Source organism: Bactrocera oleae, chromosome 2, assembly GCF_042242935.1.
Source record: "Bactrocera oleae isolate idBacOlea1 chromosome 2, idBacOlea1, whole genome shotgun sequence".
Taxonomy (NCBI): Eukaryota; Metazoa; Arthropoda; class Insecta; order Diptera; family Tephritidae; genus Bactrocera; species Bactrocera oleae.
Window position 1 is genome coordinate 6,915,014 of NC_091536.1, and position 22,018 is coordinate 6,937,031.

At 34.7% G+C, this 22,018-nt stretch overlaps 1 protein-coding gene across 4 annotated transcripts in view; it reads left to right on the forward strand.

Moving 5' to 3' along the window:
• Cad87A (cadherin 87A) overlaps window positions 1-22,018 on the forward strand; it is a 127,878-nt gene that overhangs the window by 57,330 nt on the left and 48,530 nt on the right. For 3 of the 4 annotated variants that reach the window (XM_014230067.3, XM_070107907.1, XM_070107905.1), the window contains exon 3: window positions 9,465-9,555. The exons of the other annotated variant lie outside the window; for it this stretch is intronic. The gene's annotated coding sequence lies outside the window, so the exon portion shown is untranslated. The remainder of the gene's footprint in view (window positions 1-9,464; window positions 9,556-22,018) is intronic. 4 annotated transcript variants of the gene reach the window in all.

Below are 22,018 nucleotides of genomic sequence, written 5' to 3' on the forward strand. Positions count from 1 at the left end.
TTTTGACTTGATTAGAAGCTGTTAATAGTGATGAGAGCCCAGCCCTTTTTACAACATACTTTTTGCAACAGTTGAGCGAGGCTTGTTGGTAGAGGCAATGTTTGCTAAGTGAAGTGAAACATGTTCTGTTGAGTTTATGTGTTAACTCCATGCTCTAAGAGTTATTTGCGTAGTTAGAATTGTAGCTCTTAATTGTCTTTATTTAAGTACGAAAGTCAGGCAACTTGGGCTTGCATCAACTAACATACATTTGTACTTATGTAAGATTTAAATTTACGTTAACAAATTACGTGAATATTGCTGCAACCAAGCAAAACTTTGTGGACTTTCAGTTCAAGTCTCAAGGCTCAAAAAACTATATTGCTCTAAACAGTAGGCGATTGGAAAATTTAGATATGTTTACCCTCTCTATACAAGAATATACTCAAATTCCAAGTATCATTTCTAGGAGGCTTTTGAGCCACTGTAAGCACTTATTCGTTATTTTCATAGTCCTTCCAGGGTTTTGGCTTTTTAGAAGCAGTATTTAGTGACAGTAAATTTATTAAAATCCAACTGTTACTACTATGACATGTGTTATACTTTCTGGTTGCTAAAATGAGGAAATATGGGATCGGCATCGGTTACATATTTTTAAGTTCTTCCATGGCGCATTTTTTGTCCCTACGAACCAACCAAGCTCAGAGGGAACAGGTTACAACAGATCGGCAGAAATATGAAGACGTCAGTCTCGAGATTCTGCTCTACTCTTCCGTATCTTTTCGGGTATATGAATTTTGGTTGGGTGTTTGGAGTTATCTATCCCACTTTCTTTATGAATTCATGGATACATTTTATAACAGTTTGGAGTGAGAACACCTTTCAGACTAGTAGCTATTGGTTTTAGCTACGATTCTAACTATACATTGTCTGTTTGGCTAACTTGAGCTAAATTTAAATATGATTACTTCTTACTTCGTGGAAAAAGTATTAAGGAGTAAAAAGTTCTCAAGTTCTTCTAGTAACTTTTCTCTGTCTGTCACTGCTTGACCATATGAATGCAGTCAATGTATGTAGGTATGTTTAAAAATTTACTTTCGATTTATTTGGTACCAACTTCAGCCAGCTATTTCAGCAGAGTTTAATAGAAGGGGCAACGAGCACAAAAAGCACTCAACAAACCGGAGATAGAAATGCTGTACGAAAAGGAAACCACTGAAAGTCAGTCATGAAAATGGAGTAGCAAACTCCTTCAACACTGACAAATAGAGAGTTGAAATAATTGTCGGAATGCTTCTTCTAAGCAAATTAATGATTGCGTAGCTATGTGCCGGAAAAATATCTAATCAAAGCTTGCTATGGCAAGCATTTTCTGAATTTACTCTATTTGGAAATGACGTTCTTGCTGGTTTCATAATTTTTTCATTTCGTGGGTGGAAAAGAAAAACACAACACTTTATTTTAAGCACAAAAAAGCGAATCTGGAAACTTTTAATCAAAAGGTTTAGTGTTGAAAAAAAGGCTAATTTATGGTCATATATACAGATATAAATAATTTTTGAATGAATGAACGAATGAAATAATGCTAATTAACTATTAACCCGATTTTACCTATTTACGAGACAAAGGAATACAAGTATTATTATCAGCAAAAGATTCTCTCTGCATTTCATTAGTATATCTCAAAGATTAACCGATATTTTTGGCATAAATTCAGACACAGTCACTGACGATCACGTATTCTTCGAAATTTCATCTAAAAACAGGCATTGCCACCTCTACTGTCAAATTTTTGCAATGAGTGCTATACAAATCTATCGTACCATTTCCGATCTGAAATTTAGTGCTTCTGAAATATTTAGTTAGTGTATGAGCACGAGATAAAAATACTTGTTCTTAGCCAGTAATACAAGTACTAAGTTTCTTCAAGATAACTCAATGTTTACTCAGGTTATCGCTTGTATGGACAGACTGATATATAGAAGGACAGACAGGTACTCGGAATATTTACGACTAGACAGATTGTTTCTACAGTAATACGGCGACATGACGCCATCCTGCTCAAACTACTTCGGCTGAAAATACTTGGTGGCATAAGTTATAAGAATCGTCGTCTGGAAATCTTCTTGTCAAATACCAACCCGTCTCGTTTCTTCTTATTCCGAATACTTTTATAAACTAATACTATTTCGCTGTATCTTGTGCAATATATTCATTAATTGGTCTATTTTGGATTAGTCTTCTTATCTTTCGCGGGCAATAATTGATCCCTACAATGCAATTTTATCACTAATATCAGGCATGTCATAGTCTGGGAAAATTGTGGACGTCATTCATTTTTCTACTACTAATATTCACATAACTTTTTTAATAACGAAATCAACAAAAAAAGAAATGAATATACTAGCTGAAGTGATTTATCGAAATTTCCTTAGAATAGTACCATCACAAGTTAACGGAAGTTTCAGACCGTTTAACGAGATCGAACTGAAAGAAATTGTCCATATTACCGGTGGACAGAGATACGGCGCCTGTGAGCGTGTTAGTGTGTATATTAAGATGGTGTCACATGTTAAAGGAGTTATTGGACGCTTCCAACTGAAGTGATAACCTGTGATAAAATTATATTACTTCAATTTTTATACCCTGAACCAGGTATGTATGTATATTAGGTTTGCTACGATATTCGTAACATCCAAAAGGTAACGGCGAAGAACATATAAAATATATATTTAAATGATCAGCATGATGATGCTAATTTTTTTAAATCCGATATCGAACAAGTCAAGTGAAGTCCTTGTATGAAAATCTTTTGTATTTGACGAGATATCTTTACAAACCTTAATATAGATTCTTTTCCAACATAACGCTGCAGTATGTGAAGATCTAGATCAGACTATTATATCATATAGCTGCCATACAAACTAAACACTTAAAATCAAGTTCTTGTATGGAAGCTTTGTTATTTGTAAAGGGTATTCCAGCTTCCGAAGTGCAACCGAAGTTAACGTTTTTGTTTGTTCCATGATATTTTTTAAGAAATTTCCTGTTATTGGCATAAAAAACGTTAGCTCTTACACTTTCTGGCCGTTATACAAAGACTATACGTGACACTTTTTAGATGCCAAATGAAGTGAATTGCTCGTCTTTACCAAAGAGCCAAAGTTTATTTGGAAGGCATTAACAATTTTACCAGACTTAGTGTGTGTATGTATATACAAATTTCTGCTATTACCTCTCGAGTAGCCATTATGCTCTCAACGACTACTCAATAGTAATTCGTCTCCTTATATTGTGCATATGCAAGTATCATAGTTTTACATGTACTACTCTATTATCTGTTTGCAATACTTCCAATCTTTTTATTAAAAACAACTTTTTTCCCCGATTACCTACACACTTTCTACAGGCGCTTTTCTATCAATATCAATGAAAATGTTTTTGAAAGCTATGTTGACAAGTAGTACTCTTGTTCATCGCCATCAGCATCGTCAACATCTTTGTCAATGTCCATGTTAATACTTAAGTTAACTGCACCCCGACCACTGTCATCTCCGTTCAACTTCCTTGAAATGTTAGCCCATTCATTCTTTATGTACGCTCTCCCACGCCCCTCCTTTTGTCATACTTTTGAGCTACGAAACCCCTTCCGTTTTCGTCCCGTTCACCTTTAGCAGCTGCTATTTTGTTCTGTATTCGCTCGCTCATGGCATTGTTGGAAAACTTTAGTGATGTTGATGGCAAACTTTTGATTGATGTGGGAAAAGTCATGACGATATTAAGCAGCAAGTGCAGAAGGGTGTGCTACCAACTGTAAGCTGAATCTGGAAGCCTCTCACTCCTATATAAGCAAATATATGTATGTATGTAAACAAGCATACATATGTACATAGTTCATATTACAGCTGTACAACCATTTACCATATACACATACATATCACAATAACGGTAACAATTCCTAAAAAAGTAATAAGCAATATATATTTACGTACAAAGTGTTATTGCTACGCGCGAGGTGTGCACAGGGAACATTAACTAAAACTTTAGTTATTAATTAATTACACCGATATTCATGAGTCGCGTTATAGTAGCTGGGGAAACGAAAAATCGATTTTGATTTAAACGAATACACAGCGGATAGTCGGTAATATGCTATAGAATGAAGATAATCTAGCGGTTTGTAAATGTTGCAACTTGTAGACCTGTTAGGAAACGCAACAGCAGTTTGACTAATTTTAAGGTATATAAATACTTTGATAAATGCAGCACACGCGTATGCTATTATAGTGTTCATATTACGATTTAGACTTACCCATTAACAGATATGTATGTATGTAGCTTAATGGCCAACGAATGTCTGGCTATTTTAGCTTAAGTTTTATCATTCACTTAAAAGCTTCTTCAAAATTCTATTTATAGGTTCGGAGTAGACTTATTAATTTGTCATTCAATATTCTCAGAGCTTCTTGTTCAAATATTTTAAAGGTTGTTTTTTCTCTCTTGCAACATGTTGCTATAGGGTATAATAGTTTTATTCACCTAACGGTTGTTTGTACCTAAAAATCGAGTCTGATATAGGGTTATATATATATAAATAATCATAATGATGAGACGTGTTGAAATCCATGTGACTTTCAGTTTGTCCTCGAATCCTCGACACATGCAAACAAACCCGCCGTAGAACTCGTAAATCTGCCAACAAAGCTAGTTATTATTTTATCCATCTGATACCAAAAGTCCAGACAATACCTGCGATTCAAAAGGGACCGATGCTTTAACTGTCCTATCCTCGAGATCTGCGCATTTAGACATATTTTTGATTTAGGACAGTCTCTTGAGAGTACATTAGTATGTAAGGCAATTAAGGGGTATTCTATTTATAGCGAGGGTCTAGTTCGTCACAGTGCTTCACAGATATCGAGTTTAAGATGCACGCCAACATTAACGAATTTCGTACATCCATGAACTTGATAGAGAAATTTTTTCGATGGATCTTAATGTTGACGAACTTGGTTGCGATAATTACAGCAGAACAATATCGAATCCAACTCCACTTTGTAGGGGCAATATCAACCATGATGCAGTTAACACGTCGAAAATCGAAAGTGCTAGCCAAAAGCGCCCAGCAAAGTAGAAAAAGGTCCATCCCCTTTGCCGTCAGAGCCTAATATTTTCCGTTCCAGTCTGACAATTATTGAAGTTTATGAATTTTTTCATCATACAATACATTCATGCCACTCATTCTCATAACATAGACTCTGTACAAATTTATACTTGTACATAAGTGTACTCACACACATTTTTTCAATATTCATACCCTTCGAGCCCAGAATACCTGTGGCTTTGTGTAGGCGTGCGAACGGAATGCGCATCACAATTTTTCTCACTTCTCTCCGCCGCTAACAAAGACCTTTTTTGTGTTGTGGCAATTGATGAGTAGTTGTGGTAAATGCTGAGTGGTTTGACGAAAGTTGGTCCGAATTCAATGGTGAGGCGATTTGGTATACGACTAAACATACAGACTTGTATGTATATACCATAGTCAGATGACTTGTAAGCTTCGTAGTGCTTTATTGCCAGCAATATTGTTGTTGAGGTTGTTGTTTTTGTTGTTGTGGTTGTTGGTGGTTGCCACTAGCTGGACATTTGGTATATAGTAGGGTTTGCACACTAATTGCCATGTTTTTGGGAAATTAACTTTTCGATGACTATGCCCAACAACAGCAGCAACAAAAAAGAACACAAGTAAAATTCAGCAAATACTATATATAATATTTTGAATACAACAACCAAATGCCAGCAATTCCTGCTTGATATTGTGTTGGAGGTTGTGGTTTGGTGTCTGGGTGACAGTGGGTTTGGCGGGTGAGATAAATTTTTGTTGCTGCATACTTGCCTTCAATTATTTCATATTCAGAAATTTAACAAGGCCAAAAGTCTTGTACTTCTCGTTACACGCGCACGCACACACACACACACACATAATGGTAGCTTCATGGTAGGTATATTGAATTTGCCACACAACCCGCACCACTTTATTTTGCCTATCTTGCTTGGTTAAAGTTTGGTCGCATACTTCACAGGAACTCACATTCATACCTACTTACATACATATATACAAATATATATTACATAGTTTGTTAGTTGGTTAGTTAGTTAGTTTGCTGCTGCTCTTGCTGCTGAGTTGAGTTTGTTATTTGGTGCTGTTGCACGTTTAACGGCAGCATTGGCATTTCCCCATTGTTGTTGTTGTTGCCAAAAGTACGCAAAACTCGTCGACAGTCGCCGCTGCCATTGCTTAACTTACTTCATAAGCACTTGTCTAAAGCCACGTATTCCCCCCTTAGTGTATACATATATATATATACATTGTGTATGTATATATGTGTGTGCGTGTTTGTTAAAAGCTTCAACAATTTGTGGCATCGTCTGTGGTGCTTAATTAAAAATGAGTGTTTTTGTTGTTGCATCTTGCTTTTTCGCTTTTCGTTTAATTTTACTTTGTTGTAAGTGTTTTAAATATCCATTGTTGTGGTCCAAAATTAGCACCTGCTTCCTCTCGTGCCCACATTTTAAATTCTGAATCTCTAGACTTTATATGTATTATGCGTTAATTTTATTAAAAAGCTTTAACTTAATTTTGCTCATTAAAAGTTGCGGTGTTTAAGGTTAAGGTCGCCCTGTTTGCTGAAAGAGAGAATCACAAAAATTATGTATATGATTTTGTTTCACTTTTTGTTGGTGTAAATGTGAGGTGTGTTCGAAAGTAAGCGGAAACTTTTATAAATATTAAATTTATATTTATTGGCAAAAGAAATTGGACTTGATGTACATACATCCGCCAAAAATAATCAGCAAAAGTTCGTCTCAATAAAGTGAAAAGGATTTATGTATATTGACGTGTAGAACCATAAAGTCGAGAATTGATACTTGTATATAGGTCTTTTGCCTGACAATTTGCCAAAGCTTATAGACCTCAAATGTCATTGACATTTGGTTAACAGTTATCCCTCTAGGAAATTATATATATTGTACAACAAAGGTGGCAACGTTGGAGTATTTTGCAGTAATAATGAATTAAGAAACGGAGAAATACTAACATACCTTCTTTTCAAGTTTGTTATTTTGGTTCAAAGGGATAAATAAATACAAATATACTTTATCTTAACAAAAGCTGACTATTCTAGGAAGAAGCGATACGTATACGTATGATATAAATACAGGTGACATTTTTGCTTACACAAAAACTCTATATCAGTTTAAGAAGTTACGGTGATTTCCGCATGTTGAACCATGGCCTTGAAGACATTGAACGCTTACATTAAGGTAATGGGTGGCGGCAGTATATTTAACGACATGAACCCTTGTGCGAGCTTTGGAGTTTCAAGCGCCATAGTTCCTCACATTGAACCGAGATGCGTCGCATATTCAACGAGAATATTTGTCATACCCTGAACAGGGTATATTAAGTTTGTCCCGATGTTTGTAACACCTAGAAGGAAACATCGTAGACACTATAAAATATATATAAATTATCAGCTTGACGAGCTGAGTCGATTTCGCCATGTGCGTCTGTTCGTCCGTCGGCCTGTTAGTCTGTCTGTATATACGCCAACTAGTCTCTCAGTTTTTGAGATATCGATTTGAAATTTTGCATGCGCCTTTTTTTCATTTTTTTCTGCTCATTTGGCAGAACCGCCGGTATCGGACGACTATAGCACATAGCTGCAATACAAACTGAACGTTCGGAACTAAGTGTTTGTAGAGAAAACTTTTTTATTTGACAAGATATATTCACAAAATTTGATAACCAAGTTAACAGTACAATCTCCGAACAAATTGTTCAGATCTGTAAAAGAGATTCTCGTTTTTTTTCTAAGTCGGGCTCTTAATTAAACCGTTTTATATGACGTTAGCTTTCTTCTTCTCTAAGTGAATAGTTTTGTAACATTAACAGTGAACCTTTGAGTCGAATAGCACACACTACTATTGTCCTTCCAACAACTAGCTTCAGCTGCTTGTCGTAATCCAACAACTAATTTATCTGCCGTGAACGGAGAGTCGCTGCAAATCCTTCAAGTGTAAAAATGTCACTAGTTCTGTACATCACCGTACAAAATGATGAGTTTGAAGCTTGGTGAAACCTTGGGCATCTTATATTATCCTACTCGTTTACATATATGTATGGCTAACTGTATATCTACATACATCCAAAAAAGGCTATTCTGTCTTTTTCAGTAAACTCATGCATGTTCATCCATTTCTATATTACCTTGCTTTCTTGTTCTTCCCCGAATATGACACTGTTTTTCTTTCTGCTTAGTTCCATAATTTCTTGAATGTCACCAAAATGCTCATAAATTTCATGTAAAAGACTTTTGTCATATCAGCCAACTGCACATAACTAAAATGAGAACAAAAAAAGGTGAAATAATGCAAGTAATGCCCGATGACTTACGAGCAAAATAAAGCCAAAATTTGACAGTAGAAAAATTATACTAGTCTGCACTTAATGCGTAGATGTGCGTACCTATGTGTATGTGTATGCATACATAATGCACTATACAAGTATAGCTCAAAATTACGGTAATTTTTTATAAGTTGTGTAATAAAGTTGTATAAAATAGGTACAATTCCGATGTTTTTTCTCCAAAAACAGAGTTTCAACTTTACGAGGCTAGTTAGTTGATTGGTTTAAGTGTAGTTCAAAATCTGTATAAGCGGAAACTTATTGGCTTGGATAATATTTTATAGTTGATCACTGTTGCTGTCCCAACCAAACGAGAAATGCGTAATGTCCAAAATGTTAAATGGATCGCAAGACAAAAATTCGTTTTTATTGGAATTCAAAAGTTCGTTTGAGGCTCTCCTTAGCCTGCTCTTTGCAACCTTGTTCCCTTAGCAGTATCAGCTTCTGCCCAGGTCTATTGGCGGCCCAAAGTTACTGCATGCTGCCAAAATTGTGGCTGTGTGTCGGAATATAATGCTTCTTGGTACATTTAGCATGATCTCTGCCCAAATTTCCTAAGCTTTTCGACATATTTAAAAAGATTTTAGTTTCACTAAGAGGAAAATAAGGAAAATCGTTATGAGAGCAAAACGTTTGAAAAAATAGTAGTGAAGGCCGTGAAAGAGAGCTACACACTTTAATGGCTAATCACTATAGAACGAGTCGGAATTTTCAACTTTTGGGCACATACGATCTTTAGTCAATTTAGCCAAATTCGTCTATATATGTTATGGGCGAACTAGTCCCTTAGTTTATGAAATATCGATTTGAAATTGTACACACGTTCTTTTCTCCCCAACAATAACATATAGCTGTCATAGAAACTGACCGATCAAAATCAAATTTTTGCATGGAAACTATTGTTGTGAAGAGTATTTTAGCTCGGGTGCAACCTAAGTTTTTTCCTGTTTTCTGATAAATAAAGCAAATTATATTATTTCTTCTAATACAATTTATCTTATTTGTACCATTTCAGCTTAAAAACTTTTTGCGTTTCGGGATAAACTAAAATTTCCATATGAACTCGTTTTATAACATTTAAAGTATATATAAGCCAATAAATCAAGGTCAGTGTATTTAATTTTATTTGTTGGTTTTTTTCTTTATTATAACATATTTTATACTTAGTTTGAAATGAATGGTAAATATTTGTCATATTAATGAAATTCAAAAATGCCAGTCAAAGTCCTTAACTTTACTTAAGTCTAGAGTATATTGTTAAAAATAAACCAAAATGGTTCCTGTGTTCAACAATACGTTTGTCCTTGATACGCTATATAACTTGATTTTCACTGGTCAAAGAAGGATTATTCAAGTCAAGTCAACAGTCTAATTAGAATGCCTCAATAAATTACTAAGATTCTTTTACAGGTTTTCCACATTTAAAATTTTTTCCCAAACATTACTCTGTCGTGTTGGTATTCCGCATATGCCGGTATTATTTATTGATATAGACAACACGATATACAGCGCGCACAGTTTTTATTGGTATTGACATCGCTGTAATTTCTGTAGGATGTATGATAGGCCATGTTTTTCAACCTTGACCACAAACAGTAGTTTAATGTCTTCAAATAAGCCAATCATCTGCAGCTATAAAACCAGGAATATTGCTTTGAGGGGTTATATACAATTAAAAGGCCGAAAAAAGTGAATTTTCCAGAAGTTTTTCCGAAAAAATTTTTAAATTTATTGATCCAAAAATTTATACACATATTATGGTATCCTTTAACTACATTTTAAGACTTAGTACTAGTAAAAATATTTATTTGGAAAAGAGCTACAGCTCGGGGAGCTCCGCTCAAAAAAGACGTTTTGCGGTGACCACTATATCTCTGAACTGGATCATCCGAAATTAAAAAACCAAACAGATTTCATTAAAGTTATGTTAAATTTAGTAATTAATCGAAAGAATTACCAAAATAAAATTTTTTGACAAAATGGCGGTTTATCAAAAAAAAAAATAGATTTTTCATCGAAATTTCGGCCTTAAATTGTTTATAAAAACAAACATATTTATCGGAGAGAAAAAAACTTCAATTAATTACTAAAAAAATATATAGAAGCTCGTGTTAAAATTTGAGACTAATCGGCTTAGCCGTTTGCGAGTAATGTTGGTCACCGAATTTGAAAACACCATTCTGAGAGGTCACCTTTTCGCCTTTTCAAATTTGCGTGTAACTTCATAAATATTCACCGGAACATATGAAATGAAATTTTCTGTGTGTATTCTTAAATATATTAACATTAAGAAAAAAATAATAATAAAAATCGATTTTTTGAAAATTCTAACCCTCTATATGTAACCCCTTGAAGCCAGTGCTGGGTGGTTTTTGCGTTGTGTGCTGGAGCAGAACTTTAGTGGAAGATCAAATACTCTCCATCGAAGAGTTGTTTAACTGATTTACCACGCATTCTAAAACATCCAGCTGGCAAACTTCTGTTCCTATTTTAACCCCTTTTTTACAGAAATAAAGAGGTATAACGCCTTTACAAGCGACTCCCTACCAAACCATAAAGTAGCTGGATGGTGTCCACGTTGAACCCTTGGAATACAATTTTTTGTGTCTTTGGAAGTCTTTGCGTAGATTTTTTCGTTTTGCTTATAAAAAACTTAGTCAACAGTGTAACAGTTGTTGATCGCCGGTAGGCTTTCATGTGGAGATCATCTCGAATAAGTCTTGACACTGATGTGGTCCATATACCAATTTCCCTTGACATAATTTTTTGTTTTCTAAAGAGATTTTAGCAATTGCGTTCGCAAACAGTTTTTATTGTTTAGAATCACGTGAGGATGACCACTTCTCTTTTTGTCAACAATTGTAGAAAAATCGATGAATTGTGGGTTAAACAAACATTCTGGAATTGTTATGAAATTATTATGGCTGTCATAAACTAAATTTTTACTATAAAACTATAAATTTTATAGTTTTCTATTTCATTAAACACCCTCGTTTTTGTGTATGTGTCTCTTACTTCCATTTATTAAATGGCTTAAATAGCATATTTTCATTATTATTGTGAATTTAAGATAATATGAACGATTTATCTTCTAAACTGAAGCGTCAAATGACCCCACTTTTGGGGCTAAAACGCTAAGTTGTAAGTGTCCTAGCTTGGGTGGAACAACATGTAATCGAACTGACAAATCTTGCATTTTAAAACTGTTTTGTAACTAGTGTTGCCACTTATTTAAATTGCTACTCTCAACCAACTGATGTGGCACTCTATAAGTTATGAGTAATTCTTATAGCTCTCCTAATAGAAAGGTGCCAGCGTCAAATATCGCATATATTTACGAACTCCAGTTTTACCAGACAAGTTATATGAATGAACTAGCTCTGATAGTATTTACTGTTGGACCAGCAGTTTGTAGAAATTTTCACTCTGCATCAAACATACGAAGTGCCAAAGGGCCTACATACATATATAACCAAAACAGTTAGAGTTTTCCTTTCATTGTTAATCTTTTTTGAACTCTAAAGAAGAAGAGCAGAAAAATTGTATCAATTGAGAGGCGGAAAGTGCGAAATCGAATCGGATCGTTCAAAAAATCTTTAACCAAAGATTACTGTCAAGCATTTCCCATCGAAATTCAGTTACTTTTTAAAGCACCCTCGCATATTGTTTTTAAATATATATTTAGTGCAAAACATACTGTCATAGTAGTAAAAAGCATACTCGTTAAATAAAAGAATATAAGAAGCCGATGAACTCAGCTTATTGTATCCGGCAGCGTATAAAACTCACTTGTAAATGTAGTGAACGAGTTAAAGTGACTGCTCCGCACTCGGAATAATTTTTCATGTGACTTCAAAGTCGTGCTATTCGTCTGTGATAAAGTGCTTATAGTTAGGAAAAAATAAATATACATATATATATATATACATATACGACCCGTATACCTACATGTCTGTAGGGTCGACATGTTGAACTTAAATACGCAAGGAGCTCATATCTCAGTGCTTGTGGCTCCTGTCTGCTATTCAACTTATCTGCACTTAAAAAAAAAAATAGAACAAATAAAAGATTTAAAATGCAATGAGGAGAAATTCTAAAAGCTGCATTTAGAGTTGAAAATCTCGTCAATTTTTATTTTTTTCCATCACGTCAACCCACTACTTCTTAACTACTTACGTACTTACGGACTTAAGTCATTTTTCATTCTCTTGCCACATTTTTACGGGCAAAGCTCAGATTGAGTAAACGCGGTAAAGTTCGTAAAAGTTCTCAAATTAAAGTGGGAAAAATTAGAGGAATTATTTTAGCTTAGACAAAAGCGCAAAGGAGCGCAATAAGAAGCATGCCAGCGGGGCATACAATTCGAAGAGACTTAAATACATTTATATTACATACATACACATCAACATAGGCACGTATAAGGCTGCGAGACGGTAAAGTAGGGAAGAAAAATCTATACATGCATACTATATATATATATAAACATCTATATAGGTATGCCAAGCACTGTTAGCCAAAGGAAGCATGCGGTGAAGCCGCGCAGTATGTGCTCTCAGCCAAGCGCAAATAAGCTGAGTGTCAGAGTGGTAAGCAAATACCATTCGCGTGTAGCTTAGAGCCGCAAACGAAAAATGAAAAATCTTTGTATAAACTAGTCAATACCTTTTGTGTGTGTCCAAAGACAATGAGCTCCAAGTTCCATTGCTGTAGCTTTTTTTATTTGTTGTTTTTTTGCTGACCTTATTTGCCGAGCGCACATGGCAACACATTATTTCTTTGACACTATGCAGGTGATGTCTCAAACATCTGCGCCAACTGGTCTCCAGAGCTATGAAAAAATTTGCAAGCACAAACAATGCGCCAACATTTATACATATGTTTACTTATACTACATATGTATGTATATTAATCAACACATAAATCTTTCTATTTCTACAATTAGTGGTGGATCTAGTGCATTACCCGGCATACATTAAAAGAGGTTAAGTTAGATTAATTCGCCTGAGGACAAGTCACACTCATGCGAAACATTCTGTTTTTTTTCGTTGAAGCTTCTTTTAGGTGGCAGCTGACCGCATTCTGATTTAGTTTTTGAAGGAACACTTTTTATATAGAATTACGATTTCTCTAGACCTTTGCTGGATATTTTAAGGGGTCAGCGGTGCCAGAGGCACGAAAAAAGGAGAATTTTCAGTAATTTTTTTTTGCTCATAAATCATGTTATTTTACAAAAGTAGTAATATGGCATTATTGTACAAAGTTTTGACTTGAAGTCACGAAAATTTCAAAAAAAAACATTTTTAATTTTCAAAATTATAGCGGTCTGTGTTGACCCAGTTCCAAAAATAGGTCCTTGCGGTGGCAATCATAAGTCCTTGGAGAATCATCTAAAATCAATCGCATAAAAAATTAGTTTTATAAATAGATAATCCTGGGCCTGAAGCGAAGCTTTTTTTTCAAAAATTAACAAAATGGCGGCCTCAGGAAATTTTTTTCTAGATTTTTGGGAAAAAATCAACAGTTAATTGATCTCAAAAAATCAAAAAAATTTATATATTTGAAAAACAAAACTTTGATCAGGCCCGAGTATATTATGTATTCTAAAAGCTGTATAAATTTCATTAAAATCTACTGAGCGGTTTTGGAGTTACAGTTGTCACCAGTTCAAAACACATAGTGTTGAGAAAAACGCATTTAAAGTTTCACACTAGATTTACGTACAGAAACACTAGCAACATACCTGCTCCCGAGCGCTCTTTGTTATTTATGGAATAACTCAAAAAGTAATTATCCTATCAAATTGAAATTTTCAGAGAACTTACTTAACAAAAATGAAAAAATTAAATACTATCTATATTAACACCCCCAAAAAATTTCTAGATATAGTATATTCGCATAGAGTAACATTGTGATCGTCGGAGACCCTACAAAGAATATATATACATAAATGATCAGCGTGACAAGCTGAGTCGATTTTGCCATGTTCGTTCGTCCGTCTGTATGTATATACGCGAATTAGTCCCTGAGTTTCTGAGATATCGATCTGAAATTTTGCACACGTTATTTTTTCCTCAAGAAGCTGTTCATTTGTGGGAATCGCCAGTATCGGGCCGCTATAGCATATAGCCGCCATACAAACTGAACGATCGGAATCACGGAAAACTTTTTTACTTGACGAGATATATTTACGAAAGTTGACATGGCTTATTGACATACAAGGCAACGGTGCAATCTTCGAAGAAACTGTTTAAATCGAGTCACTATAGTATAGCTTTTGTATTAGTGAAGGATATTATAGCTTCGTCATCTGATTCCCAGTGTCTTTATCTAAATTCGACCATAATTCTTTTTCCATATCTTCCTGCATCAAACTCTCCTCATTGCTTTTAGCTATTTTTTCTAAAATGTTATCTTAATGCCACTCTTTCTGACAGCCTCTCAGCAGACAGCGCATATAATAATTTCCTCCAATCCATTTCAAGGTTATCTCTTAATTCCTTTATGGGACAACGTTTAAACCAATTCTACCTCCTGGCATCTGTTAAGTTGTTTCGTTTTTCTTCTACCTTTCGTATTACTTTTCAATAAGTAACGAATTTTAGTAAATATCCATGTACTTATATACAAGTATGTATATATAAGTGAGTACTGTCTACAGTGCAAACATATTTATCAACAAATATTTGCAAATTCATATAGGTGATGCCCGCAAGGGGCACTTTGTAAAAGAGCAGCTTCTGAAGAAAAGACCACAGCAGCAGCTAACATGCATTGTAGAGCATACACCCTGTAGGCATAGCCAAAACTAAACAAGTACGGAACAGATGGAAGCAAATGAAGGTTAACCATACATACACAGCATGATTTTGAAGGGACGATAACTAGAAATATGGAAGTATATTAGACCAAAAAGGTGTACTTCAAAGAATTTTAATGTTATAAGATATTGTAATGTAATTATTTGGACTAGCTTCCTATATACTAGGGTCACGTGGATAAATATTTAATATAATAGTACTTAAGTTCTTTTCAATAAGCATAATGAGTGTCATGGAAAATATATATTTTTCTGTAGAAAATATTTATCTCAACAATATTGCCTTATAGCTCAATAACTTTCCCACTACCTATTTATATTTTTAAGTCCTTTAAACGATAAGGTTTTGCAAAATCAGCAATAGAAGTTCGTTTCAATATTGATTTCTTAAGAGGAGCATCGTGTTAGATATACCCTATAAATAATGACTTGTAATTCACTTCTTCAATTATTTGCCTTATATTCTATATCTATCGCTATATAAAATACATATATATAGTACTTTACTAACGTAGTCGTTATTAATGACTATCGTCATGTTTCTCGTGCCGAACAAACTTATTCAGGACATTTTTAGTATATAGCTAGAGATGTTCACCGAAATTATGTGTTGTTATAGCTTAAGACGTTCTAAGACCTTACTTAGATCGGCAAATGTGCCGTTGCAGTGAACCCGCGAATGTGAATGAGTTATTGTGCATAATCATGGAAACCATTCAATGAATTTGACGTTTAAAAGGGTATTGTCAAATTTTAGTCCATTAGTTTGTTTGACGAATCTTCTGCCAAGAAGATCAAAGCATTTCTCATTTGACATACTTTAAAGATTACACGGCTTGTGAGCTGTTGTGTATCATCTAACAACAACTCATTGAAGTTGTTTACTAACAAGACATGTTTACTGGGAAAAAAGCAACCTGTTTCTACATTTTCAGACAATTTTCCTGACGCTTTTTCGATATGTTTTCTGTTTTAATTGGCTAATTGGTTTTCAGATGTTGCTCTTGGCAAGAGGAAAAATGAAAACTGAAGCAATTTCTCAAATTTGTTTATTTCGTATTCTCCTAACTCAATTCTGTATTTCGCCATTTGGTTGTTTTCCAGTTTTTTCGCTTTGATTACCTGATTTACCTAGACATGCTTTTGCGTTGTTTTCATTTTCTGCTTTTTTTCATTATTATTTTCACACGAAGTAAAATGCAAATACACATGCTTTTCATGCCATCGTCCTTCTTGTCATGGCCTACATTCATTATGTGGAAATCTTGAAATATTTATTCCGCTTGTGTGCATATTCTTTGTGTTTATTACCTTAGTGTGGCATTTGCGAAAACTGAAAGACAGTTTGTGTATGCTCACTAAGTAATTCACTTAGTTGCTAAGGATTTCTTACTTAAATTACGTGAAATATGGGCAGTTATTTAGATAAACTTAAAAGCTTTAAATTAAAGTTTGGATAGCAGTAGTATGTAATATAAGAAATTGAGATATTTTCCTATAAAAATTCTTAGCCTGCCTTCGAACGTCCAATGATTTGCAAGCAAATATTTTCAGATTTCAGATCGCCTATATATATTATATTAGAATAGTGTTTTTCTATACTTTTCAGTTTTACTATGCATAATATTTGTATCCACGACCCACCGACTAGTAGTCATATATTATATTATATTATATTTTAAACAATTGCCTACGATATCAATAAATCACGCTCATTAGTTGTTTTCCTTGTATACTTAATTGTCCTTGAAGGAGCTTAAACGATTTCAGAAAATTTCATGAAAGACGTCCAACGTTTTGTTTTATCTCAGTTTAATATATATTTCTTTCAAGACCTTCTTCATTGCTTCCGACTTTATGTTGCAGAAAATGGACATTAGCAAATGGATATGTTTTAGGTACAGTTTGATAAGAAACAAGATGACTTTTCTTCACTCTCCAATAGATTCAATTGTGGTTGGTATCACTGTTTCGTAAAATATGGGAACTATGTACATATATCTATGACCTGGTATGACTACCAAAGCGGCAGATTACATACCTCTCCAAAAATCTTGTCGCTGTGTCCATTTATCCATTTAGATTTATACCCTCAACAAGTTAAATGTAATCTGACCTCAGTGGCTAGGCATTCATTTGGCCTTCTTTCCATATGACAAAGATCCGTTTGCTTACTGTCATCAAAAGCAAGATGTTTTTCGAAGCGCAGGTTAAGAAGCCTCCATAGTTTTTATACAGGTAAACAGTTATTCTGTGTGTCTCGAATGCCTTTATCTAAGTTGGGTAATTTAAGATAACTCTTTCAAAATACCTAGTATCTCAGTACTGTAGACACTAGGTTAGGCTAGATTAAGTTTAGATGTCGATCCTAACAGGGATCTCACTTGGACAGCTTAGAACGTCGTTCCGTTGTGTTACCTGAAACTTCTGTATAATAGATCATAAGACCCTTATATATCAACAAAGCGCTTTCAGCCTATCACAAATTTGTTCAGACGGCCAATGTCAGTTTCGACTATGTCTTCTGGTTCGCCGATGGTAAGACTGCAAAATTTTTCATTCTCAGTCTTTTAAATGCCACCACACACTCTTCCATACAACTTTCACAACTTGCATCCTTCAAATATTTTGACCTTACCGCATGAATGCCTAGTGTACAATGTCTAGTAAAAACTCCTACTATTGCGGCAAGATGAACTTTGCTATGGGCAAGTAATTCAAAAGATCACCTACGTTGTATTCTTGGCCAAAAAAGTCTTGCAGTCGCACAGGAGCAGATCGACAACCAGCGCCTACTAAGCGCACGCGAGTTTTATTGGTTCATGGTTGGTAATGATGATGGAAGGGGAACGTACTCCGAGGCGTGCCATTGTTTTAACGGGCTGAAAGCACAGGGTCCAAACCAATCAATTTAATAATCCAAAACAATATCCTTGTCGAGCAAAGGGTCGAAAATCCGTGGGAGTCTTAAGGACGCGAAGGTCGCAGGTTATTTAGCGTTACCCAGGATGCACCGCGCGGAGGCGAATCTGCTCTACATCCCATCATGTTATATCTATCGACACTAGATCCATGCTTACCTTTCCTAAACTTAATGATCTTAAAATTACATCGATCTTTTCAAGGAGAGTTATTCATGAAACACGGTAACTCAGCAATACAAAAACGCTTTGTTGTAGTGAGATCAAAAATCTTAACATTAATTTTTCACAATATATAATTTAAAATTTAATCGTAAGAAGGATTTAAGTAAACCATGCGGATCCTCTGCACGAAATTTCTTTTAAAAGTTTTTTCTTGTTAGAAGAACTTTTTTCCGCCTCTTTGTCAGAAGACGGTTTAATCGTACATTCATGCACTGGATTTATCCATACAACACTGTAAAAGTAAATACAAAATAACATCACCATGTGTAAAATCCTAACAGGGCAGATATCCTTGTGTCCATAAGTCTATTGAACCAACACCATAAGAGACGCTGCTGGTCATGTAGAAACTGCTCGTGTCCATTGTGGTTGGGATGCGGTTGCCCAGGCAGTGTCGAGTAGTAACTTGTGCAAACATTCGGATCTTTTTAAACTTGGCCTGTGGTTGCCGTAGCCTCCAGAACATGAGCACCACTCGCTTTAGTTATGTTTATATATTTGATACATATATCCATATGTACGAGTATAATTTCCCATTTTCTCAGTTTGTATGCACATAATTTACTTGGCAAATGTGGGAGGTTAATTCCACTAAATATATATTGTAAGTTAATTAATTGCCACAATGTGTATACAGAGTACTTAGGCAAGTAAATAGACAAATAAGTTTCACAAGTAAATCTTCACCGAATAGTTCTTTAAAGCAGTTTATTTAGAAAAATATTAAATGAATCAATTAAAGTGACCCAGTTTATAAGAAGGATATTTTTATGGCTGTTAGCAGCGGCTCTTTACAGAGTTTACTATTTCCCCTAAAAGAAGTATGAAATGAGTCGACTTAGTCATATCCGTCCGTCTGTCCGCCTATATTTACGTGAACTAGTCTCTCAGTTTTTGAGATATCAATCTGAAAATTTCCACACGTCCTTTCACAAAGAGGCTGCGAATTTGTTTTGTTTGTTGATGTAAAGTCAATCTTCACGAAATTTAGCATGTCTTATTTTCCAAAGCAAACGTTCGAAAAAAATTTTCAGATCGGAACACTATAGAATTTAACTGCCATACAACTGACCGATCAAACTCAAGTTCTTGTATGCAACACTCTTTTATTTGTTATGGTCTTCTTCACGAAATTTGGTGCAAATTAATATCTAAGGCATCGCTACCATCTACGGAGAAATTGTTCATGAATTTTGGCATAAATTATCCAAAACATGGCTACTATTTCCGAATATATTTTTCATCCATACTGACCCATCAATATCCAAATAAATATCTTTTTTATCCTTTTATGCTATTCGAATGCATCCGTGAAGGGTATTTCAATCAAATCTGTAAGTAAATCACATGACAGCATTAAATTCGTTGTGATAGCAGCGCGCCAGCTGTGGTACAGTGAGAAATGAAAACAAATTTCAACAATCAAATCAACATCAACAGATGGGTACCTACGGAAACGTAACCAATTTGCCGCAATTTTTACACAAAGAGCCCACATACGTAACCTAATATTTTCCCAACACATCGCTCCTGGTGTTATTGTTATGACATTCGTACATATGAACTTATGGAACATGTGCGTCGATTCTAAATTGCGCGTACTTTTTATTATGCATTTGCATAAAAATCAAGTCTGATAAAAAAATCTGAAAAATTACAGCTTTGCAATGGGAGCTCTAAAAAATTGAAATGGGTGGGTGTAAAAAAGCAAGACTAATGCCAAGTAAAATGACGCCAGTATGGCTAAACTAATGTGATTATGTGCGTTTATATAACGAAGAAGAATACGAAGAGAAGAAAAATTGAGCTAACGGGCGCGCAGTGAATTCTTGTTATATAGTAATGTGATTTATATTATGTAAATTGTACGTTGTTAAACTATGTTTTAAGAGTTCTGTTTCAAGCCCTACCGGACACTCGTTTACATATGTGTTCTATGTACATATGTAGTGTTTTCAATTTTACAGCTTGAATAGCCTCAAATCAGTTCCGAAGGGTTTTTGTTTCGCTGGATTGTTTTATCTGAAATAGAGTTTGAGATCGGCTTCCTTTCTAAAACTACAATGGTCTACGTTCAAAGAAATGCTTGTCAGTTCTGTTTTATTGCCTAATGACAACGTAGGCAAAAAAAAAGTGGCGAGATAATATCACTTTTTTTTAGAGCGGCAATCTGCCTATTCTATAATTATCTCGGCTAAAAGCCTTTGGTTTGAAATTCTTCCAGCTCTGTTAATGTAATTATTGCGAAATGCTTGTAGTCATAAAGCTCCCGCATTGATGTAACGTGAATGTACTCGTATAGTGTGACCGATATCCACTCGGATTACTCACGAGTGTTAATTAGGGAACTCTTCAGGAATTATATCGCAGGGCTCAGGAGTCTTAAAACGTTTAAATAACTGACATTGCCACCTTATAGTTAGTGGAAAATTTTGAAGTGATTTCGTCTGCATCTAATTTAATAAACTAGAGTATTTCCAAGAGTTGAAGGATTGAGTTTATAGTTTCTTATGTTCCTTTTGTTTCTCTGTTTCTTTTGCTCTTTGCATTAAATAGCGACCCTCCCTGTTCTTTTTGTAGTTTACTCAGTACTTAGTTTTTCAATAAAAGTCTCAACCTTTCTTTTTCCTCATTTCTCTCCTCTTTAATATTAGGACTCCACTCCAACTTAGACTTTAGAGCAATTTAACAGTGCTGGCACCTCATGAGCACAGAACCCTCGGTGTACGCGCGGTTACAAACTCGTTTCCCATCACGTTGATCTCAACCCTTTTGCAAAGTTGCATGTCAAGGAACACGAGCGATGCAAAATGCCATTTCATTGATTTATAAGAAAGTATTGAAAAATTCGAGCAGTTAAATTTACATTGCATGCAACATGTTGCACTATTGAAAGTCAACTGCAAATTGGCATAGTTTTGCAATGCTCTTGATTGTAAAATACCAACGCTGAATGTGAAAGAGAGCAAAAGTAACGAAATCAAAGAAGAGGGAAGGTAAAATCAGTGCATTTTGATATGCAACATTTGTTAGCGTTGCACATTCGATATGCCTGCCACGCAAGTTGACGCACAAGAGCGTTGAGTTAATGCGAAAGCGGGTAGAAGAGTAAAAAGTAGTCGTGGCAACGTAATTCAACGCAACATTACATACATATGTATATATGCACATATGTATGTAAATACGCCGATTGCGTGCGCGACATTGAAAAATTATCAACAAATTGCAGCAAATGCGCTTGAAAGTTATATAACGACAAGTGCTGACATACAAACATGCACTCATACTTAAATACATGCAATTATGTACCTCATATAATATAATGTTAATAATGTAATAAGTATTATATATAGAAAAACTTACAATAATAACAAAGCGGATAATTGAGCGATTGTATTAACATAAATAAATGCAATGTGCTTTACAGTTATTATTGTTAGACACAGGCATTGTTTGTTTTTATTGCCACTCGGTTTTTTTAAAATATTTTTTCTGCTTATTATTATTATTTTATTATTACATTCACCAAGTGTTAGCACATTTTACTGCACAATCATCTGTTTACCGCTCATCACTTTATGTTTGTTATTGTGTTTTGTGGTACAA